The sequence below is a fragment of the Fragaria vesca genome, linkage group LG5, assembly GCF_000184155.1.
Source record: "Fragaria vesca subsp. vesca linkage group LG5, FraVesHawaii_1.0, whole genome shotgun sequence".
Lineage (NCBI taxonomy): Eukaryota > Viridiplantae > Streptophyta > Magnoliopsida > Rosales > Rosaceae > Fragaria > Fragaria vesca.
Window position 1 is genome coordinate 28,611,367 of NC_020495.1, and position 8,076 is coordinate 28,619,442.

Below are 8,076 nucleotides of genomic sequence, written 5' to 3' on the forward strand. Positions count from 1 at the left end.
CAACCAGACATCCAGTTTGTTAACAAAGATAATTATTATATATATATATATATATATAAACTTCCACTGGACAATAAAAAAGGGGCCCCTTGCCGGCCGGGGGCCCTGTGCGGCGGCACCGCCTTGACCACCCCAGGGCCGGCTCTGACACTGACCTTGAAACAACTGAATCCCTAGATCATACAAGGTAGTATGTGAAAAGGTAATGTCCTAGAGGAACCAAAAGGTATCAATATGAATGCTATAAACTGGAACTTGACTAAATAACAAGAAAAAGACAAACAAAACAAACAGACGACCCTTTAACCTCCATAGAAAAACCGGAGACGGAAATATTGCAGTAGTATGAATCTATGAAGGTGGACTCTTCATTTCTTGTATGCTACTTTCCAAGGTCAATTGTACATGAAAATTTCTCTAGATCATGACTCAGATTAGGGAGCAAATATCAATAAATCTTTTTCCAATAGAAAGAAAGAAGTTCTTGGGTCTTGAACATTAAAATGTTTATATACAAATCTTACTGACACACTGAGTTACTTACATAGGTGCGTTAATATGTCATCTCCAAAGCAGTATGCTAGAGATATATGTCGATAGATAATATTCACAATTAGTTTGGGAAGCCTTATTCGTTAGGATTGTTTTTATACATAGCACCCCTTTGGATTTCATTAATGCTACAAATATTGTGCTTATTCTTACTCAATTAGATCCTAAGTTAGTCAATCATTTTCAACCTATTAGTTTATGTAACGTGAGTTATAAGATTGTCTCTATAATTATGGTTAACAGTTATGACCTTTACTTGCTAAATGCATTAAATTCTATGAGTCAAGGTGCTTTTTGATTTGCTCGTTCTATTTTCGACAATAGTTTGATTGCTCATGAACTTTTGAACTTTTTAATAATTTTCATCGTACTAAAATTTAAAAAGTGTTATGGCCAAAAAGATTGATTTCGAGAAAACTTATGACTTTCTGCAATGGGATTATAACAAGTATTGTCTGACTTAGGCTTCCACCCTCGTTGGATTGCTTTATTACTGAACTGTATTTATATTATTTTCTTTTCTATTTTATTGAATGGTATTCCTACGCGTAGATTTTCACCTCTCTGTGGGATGAGACAAGGGGACCCTTTATCCTCTTACATTTTTATATTATGTCTTAAACCTCTAATTCGATATTTGAATGTCCTTGCTCTTCATACAAAAAACCATACAGGCAACCCTTAGTTCCCTTAAGGGTCTTAAAATTGTTAGAAAATGGATTATTCAAAGAAAATGCAGAAATTGAAAGAAAGCAAGTAAAGAAAACGGAGAGGTTGCAAAATGACTACATCTTGTATTTCTGATATCATGAACAATGTATATAGTACAGCTTTTATAGGGTAGGGATTTATAGTAAATGTCCTAATCACCCTTACATAGTTAACACCCCCTCTCAACCACATGCTGTATTTCTGATATTGAATTTGTGATTTGTTGATGCTTGTATCATCTTTGCCAAGACAACTAGTGCTACTGTAAGAAAGATTTTACAAGTCATACACTACCAGGACAAGCACTTTAGCCGACGAAAATTTTTCGTCGCCCTGTCAGCTTAATTCGTCGGCTAAGATTTCGTCGGGAAAAGCTCGTCTGTGGTGACTTTAGCCGACGACACAGGTATAAGTCGTCGGCTATAGTCCAGACTTTAGCCGACGAAAAAAAATTATTTAGCCGACGAAATTTTAATTTCGTCGGCTAAAGTTGACTATAGCCGACAAAAATATAATTTAGCCGACGAAGGAAAATTTCGTCGGCTAAAGTGTACTTTAGCCGACGAAAAATTGTTTCGTCGGCCTGTTTTTTTTTTTTCGTCGGCTAAAGTCTTTCTTCTGGTAGTGATAAACCGTTCTATGAAAGTAATAGGTCAACATATTAAATTATCACAAATCTACTATTTATTTTTCTCATAATGTCCATCATGATGATCGTTTGGCTATCAGTCACTTACTCTTAATTCAACACAAACATCTATTGGCCGTTATTTAGGCATAAAAATATGTTTTCATAAAAATATTATTTTCTAGAACGATCCGATTTACTCTAGAGATCACGTGCATAAGATGCAACAAAAACTCATGGTGGTAAGTTTACTCTTCATAAGGCGAATCTTTCTAGTTTGCCAAATCATGTTTTAATTGTCCTTCATAGATTTGCAATACTTTGGATACCGACTTAACCCTGTACCGGAGAGCCATGTCGGGAATGCGTCTCTCCTCGAACAAACTTCGAATCATCTTCTACCAGCTCGTCATGCAGCTCGTCATGGGACTTCGTGTTGCTCACTCTGCACGAATTTCTCTCAGGGACCTCCGCCCGGAGAAAATTAGGGTTTTGAGGAGCTCTTCCATGCTAAGCTCTCTGATTTTGCTAGGGCTAAGATTCTTCACCCATATGCTTAACATGGTGACGCCGCCAGGAGCACTCGAGCGTTGCCTGAGCTACCAAGCCGAAGAGCAACTCTTCGGTTCAGAAAATACAACGTACCTAAGTGGCTCAGACTCTTTATAAGATCATGTAAAAGGCAGTAGTAGAAAAATTGGGTTTGCTTTGTTCTTTGAGGTGAGAGTAAAAATGAGGGTGAGACCAAAGGTGGTCTCTTCACTCTCTTGCATATGCTTCATTGTTGCATACTAGATCGATTCATGTTAGTTTCATGGGTAGTTTTCTTTTTAGTTACATAGTTTCTCTGATAGTTTATGGTAGTGATGTTATGTTAATATTTGAGAAAAAACAAACTTTTCATATTAATCTCTCTTGCATATGTTTCATTGTTGCATACTAGATCAATTCATGGGTAGTTTTCTTTTTGGTTTCATAGTTTCATTGGTAGTTTGTGGTAGTGATGTTAATTATGTTGATATTTAAGAAAATACAAACTTTTCATATTAATCTCTCTCAGGTTAGTGAAGTACCTTTGTTCTAAGTTTTGAGATCTTGGAATAAACTATTTAGAATGCTGTAACAACATGTTAGGATTGAAATTTATACTGTTCATGTTAGTTAATATAAACACTTTTCATTTTCACATTAAAACTTCACTACAAAAAAGAATTCAATTAGCCACGGCGCAATTCTGTTGCCAAAAGCTAGTTTGCCGTTCCTAAAGGGCAACAACGACGACATAGCTATGACATTTTTGCTGTCGCCGTTGCTTTTGGTTGCGGCAACGAGCCGTCGCCACTCATTTAGCGACGACATGCAGCGACTGCGAAAGTCGTCGCTTATTTAGCTACAGAAAATAGCGATAGCTTACACCGTCGCAATTCACTTATTGGCTACGGCAAGTTTGCCGTCGTAAAGTTCTATTTGTGATTAAAAAAAAATTTGCCAAGCAATTAGCATGCCCGATTTTTATTTTTATTTTTAATTTTTTTTTGTGCAAAAAGGAATTAAACATATTAAAAAAGAAATTTAACATTCAATTAATGGTCCTCAAATGCCATTCTTGCATCAGAAGAACTATTATTACAAGCACATCGACCAGTAATCAAGTGTTTCTAGTAATTAGTTCCTTAACAATTAACACAAGCAAAAAACCAACTAAGTGTAACCAATTAACTTCTAGAAACTAAAGCTTCAAGTGTACACAAGTATACTAGCAATAGTGATTCTTTAGTAGTTACTGCTTGGTCTTGAGAGATGTACTCTTTCTTTTTGGTAGATGCCTTGACAACAGCTGCAAGTTCTTCAGCAACCTTCTTCTCCTCTTAGGTCTCCTCACCAAAGGGATCCACATCACTGTCATCGTCATCTTCAGCAGCAGAGGCCTGAGTATTGTACCATATTCTAACACATAAGTATAACAATTTTATGCAGATTCTATAAGCAAATGAAAGAAAGGAGTTCAATCTCACCGTAGCACTTCAAACAAAGTAGGTAGCAAGCAAAGTATATAATAGAAATATCAGTTTGTAGAAGAGAAATTGAATACTTGCCTTTGAATCACCAGCGGGAGGTGTGGCAACTGCGTGCTTCACTTGTGATGGTTGATGGGAGCATATCCCTCAATTCTGACACCAGTCTTCTCGAAAAACACCCTTATAATATCATATACCATTCAATCGACATCTCAGAACCTTACAGGACATTGATAAATAAAAGTAATGAAAGGAATCAAAGCAGAAAACTTACGAAATCCTTAAAAGGGCAGCAATGTGCTTGTACCACCGAGATGCATTCACATATTCAGATGATGGGGGACTGGAACGAGCAACATGCAAGTGATATCATCCTTTGATGCCTGATACCCAGTGATGTAGTTGCGAAGTACTGGCCAATTTCTTGAGGCTAGCAACCGAGTTGATGTCATAGAATGCAACTGCCATTTGTATGTATATTCTTAAAACTTTACCTGTAACAAAGTAAGTTTAGTTAATTTTCATCAAATCGATCAATTAGTAGCACGAGACAATCTGTAGTATTTACACAAAATAACTAATAACACTTAGACAGAAAGAAGAGCACAAATCATTTTAATACTGAGAAATTAAGCACCTTCCTTTGCACTGTTTTTCCAAGAAATATAAACATAAACTAGAATCGTAAACATTCAGAACCAACAGAGAGGCAGTTCAAACAAAATACACCCTTTGTTCTCTTGAAAACCAGATATAGGACTAGTACGTAAATTAGAACAGAACATCCATGTATATATGATTAGTGCTCTTGATTAATTGACTAAATCATAAATGATAGGGGTTATCATTTATGGTTATCATTTCGGGATCATAACAAACCCCTAATTTTGTTATATCATTTATGGTCCCAATATATAACTTACAAGAGGAATAGGGGTTACCAGGCTAGTAGCTTAGGCTGGCGGAGCTCGCTGCAAAGCTGAGGTAATCAAGGTATTGGAGACTCAGACCATGGGGATTTGGTAGTGGAAATGGTGGATCGAGCTCGGTAGATCCTAAAGTAGAAGAGGCATTTCCTGCCGCAAAACCGGCTCTGGCTCAGCCTCCTCCGACATGTCGTCATCGCTTTCCTCCACTACATAGCTCCTCTACGCTCACCAAAACTCCTCAAATCAAATACATGTACATCATAACCAATGTTCTAGGTGTTGGAGGCTCAAACCATGGGGATTTGGCAGTGGAAGGGAGGTTGATCTCACCCATGGTGGCCGTGAGGCTTAGGGGTGGCCGAAAACAGCGGATTGAGCTCGGCAGATCCTAGAGTGGAAGGTAGCTGCGCTCGGGTGGCTAGAGGTGTTTCTTGCCGCCAAACCAAATTGGGCTTTGATCAGGGTTAAGAGAGGCATCGTTTGGTGAGGGTGGTGTCTAGAGACGGTGGCCGGACATAGAGTTTCTAGCGGCTGGCAGTGTAAGGGAGAAGGTAGAGATAGGGGGGGGTGGTGGTGGTGGTGGTGGTGGTGATCTCAATTTTTAATAGGTTATTTAATTTAATTGTTTCTATTCTTTTTTCTTTGTGTTTCATTATATGATTAGGAATAGATTTTTATTACTATTTTGGTTTTACCAATATAAATTCAGTCTAGATTTTCTTGTCTATATAGTTTTATTTTATCATTATTTAATATGGAAAATATATGTTTGGGGTTTAGAAGGATTCAGCCACCATCTAGAAACTATACACGTGGGTTACTTCTCTTCCAGTTGATCAATCTCTCTCTCCTGTACTACTTCCTTCTAGAACCATACACGCTTCTTCATCTGTGTCGTTGATTTAAGCCTTCCTTATACGATTTCATTTGAACCATACACGAACTCCTTCTTTCTATTCTTTTCTTTCTTCCCACTTCTGCTTTGCTCAAAACATTGCCCATCACTTACCTAAAGCTTTCTCTAGTTTTCAAGAGACTACAGTGTGTATACAACAATCCATTGCTCTAGAATTTCAGAGTTCCTCCATCTAGACAAAGGCTTGATCCTTGTAAGTTCAATTAATTTCTTGATCTTCCAGAACTACTTGTAATCGATTAATCTATCTCTGATTAGAGAGGAGTTTGAATTCGTATCTGAAAACTTCTTTATCAGGTGGCTGGATTGCTATGGTATAGAGTGGATTGCTTTAGAATTGTTAGGTGCTTGCATGATTTCTTTTCGAGATCGCTATTGATATGTAGGATTTGAGGTAGGGAAGACATAATTTTCTTTGTTGCTTTGATTCTAATCTAGTATCTATGTTTGGGTGTGATTGTTTGGTTCCTCTATGAACTTCATCTGCTCATCTTGATTTGTCGAGTTTGAGTATTGAATACTATGTTAATCTCATTTGTTTGTTTGTTCACTTTCTTCATTGATTCTTCTGGATATATATATGTTCCTCTTGAGAGTATATGTGACCTATTGATAATTGATCTGATTATTCTCTCCTACTTGCTTTCTTTCTGGTCTTTGGTCATGCCATACAATTTGAAAAGTTGTTGGAACTAAGTAAAAGTTCACACAAACTATATCATTGTCCATTATGTTGTTAATTTCTTTTCTTAAAAAAATCCTGGTCGTAGCCAAATATCTCTTTACTTCGATAAAATGCATCCCCAGATTTGCTAGATAAAAGAACATTGTTCTTTTCCTTGTTACTATCTTCTTACGTATCAATTCCCACAGTAAAGAATCCATACATATAGTGTTGATACTATCTCATCTCCAGTATCTTGTTGATTCTGATAATCTCTATTTAGTTTCAAAGCCGAGTAATACTTCGTTCTTACAAATAAAATTTGGTATTGCTATGCTTGTGTCTATTTCTTATTCCATATATCTTGTTGTCTGTTCATGTATAGAGTTCATTTGTCTAAAGTTCTTCTTAAAGACAGTATCTCTACTCACTTTGAATTATACATGTTATCTATGAGCTTTGTTATACTTCTACAAATTCTCATGTTCAGTTTCCTATAATCCTTATCCTCTTTATTTATTAAGGTCCATTGATTTATGCCTCTATCTATTCTCACTTGTTAGGTTCTTATTGAAAATGCATTTAGTATATGTCCTACTATCACTTTGGTGGTTTTTAATCTCTTCTGCTTTTATGTTCCTCTTCAAAAGTATGTTTATATCAAAGCTAGCCTGTATTGATTTGATATCTCAAACTTGAGTATTTTTACTGATATGGTTTACAAAGTTTCTGAGTTACTGAAGCTCTACTCCCTCAGCAAGTCGTTCGATATAAAGAATACAGATTTGGAAATCCTTGAATGATTGATTTGGTTTGGAAAAGTAAAATGTTTCATGGAAAGACTAGATTTGGATTTCAAATGTTTTTATTCGGTTAGGCCTGGTGAATTATTTGAGTAGGGATTGTGCCTCCCTTGGGTTGTTTAACCCTAAACCTGATCAGGGTACCGCATGTGCGGGGTTTGCTCGGTGGTATAGCTGGGCGATGGGCTCTAACCGGACTTCAAGGATTTCGCTGAAGTTGATTCCTCGGAAAAGAGTTTTTACGTGCTGCTTTCAAGTTGGAAAAAGGAAATAATTCTGATTTGTAAAAGGAAAAATAAATCAAAGAGATTGCTCTGGTTTTGTTGCTACCATTTCCAGATTTTTATGATGACTTTATTCTCCCATTATGATGAGTATCTATCGAGAAAATCTTGAATTTCAGTTATCTCTTCCTTTCCTGTGTATCAGTCTATTCATTTTATCTGAAATAATTGGTTCTATGTCATAATTTATTCCTTGATCCTTCATTTGTTCAGTTATCTATTGATTTGGATCAGAATTGATTGGCCTATTTGCAGTAAAGTAATTTTAGAGTGTTATCTGTCCTTGATTCCTTCCTGTTTTTTTATTTTTTATTTTTTTAAACTTTTTATTAAATAACTCACACACCTTACATATGTCAATGAGATTTGAACCCATGACGTCAAAGTTGTTAGTTAACCACCTTCCTGTTCAGTTGTCTACTCATTTGATCTGAGTTGCTTGGTCAGTTGCAGCCTAATAATTCTATGTTATCATATGTGCTTAATTCAATTAATGGTTGACATTTGTTCCTCAAGCTTAATTCCAAATTTGCTTGCAATCATATTCTTATTCTCATTTAAAAGTACATTT

General features: G+C 36.3%; 1 non-coding gene across 1 annotated transcript; it reads right to left on the reverse strand.

The window, feature by feature from the left end:
* Positions 1-3,707: 3,707 nt before the first annotated feature.
* LOC101298897 lies at positions 3,708-5,466 on the reverse strand. The gene is made up of 4 exons (XR_184781.1): positions 4,851-5,466; positions 4,184-4,403; positions 3,988-4,089; positions 3,708-3,819 (listed from the first exon to the last, which is right to left on the reverse strand). It is a non-coding gene; the product is annotated as an uncharacterized LOC101298897 (transcript).
* Between the last annotated feature and the right edge of the window lie 2,610 nt (positions 5,467-8,076).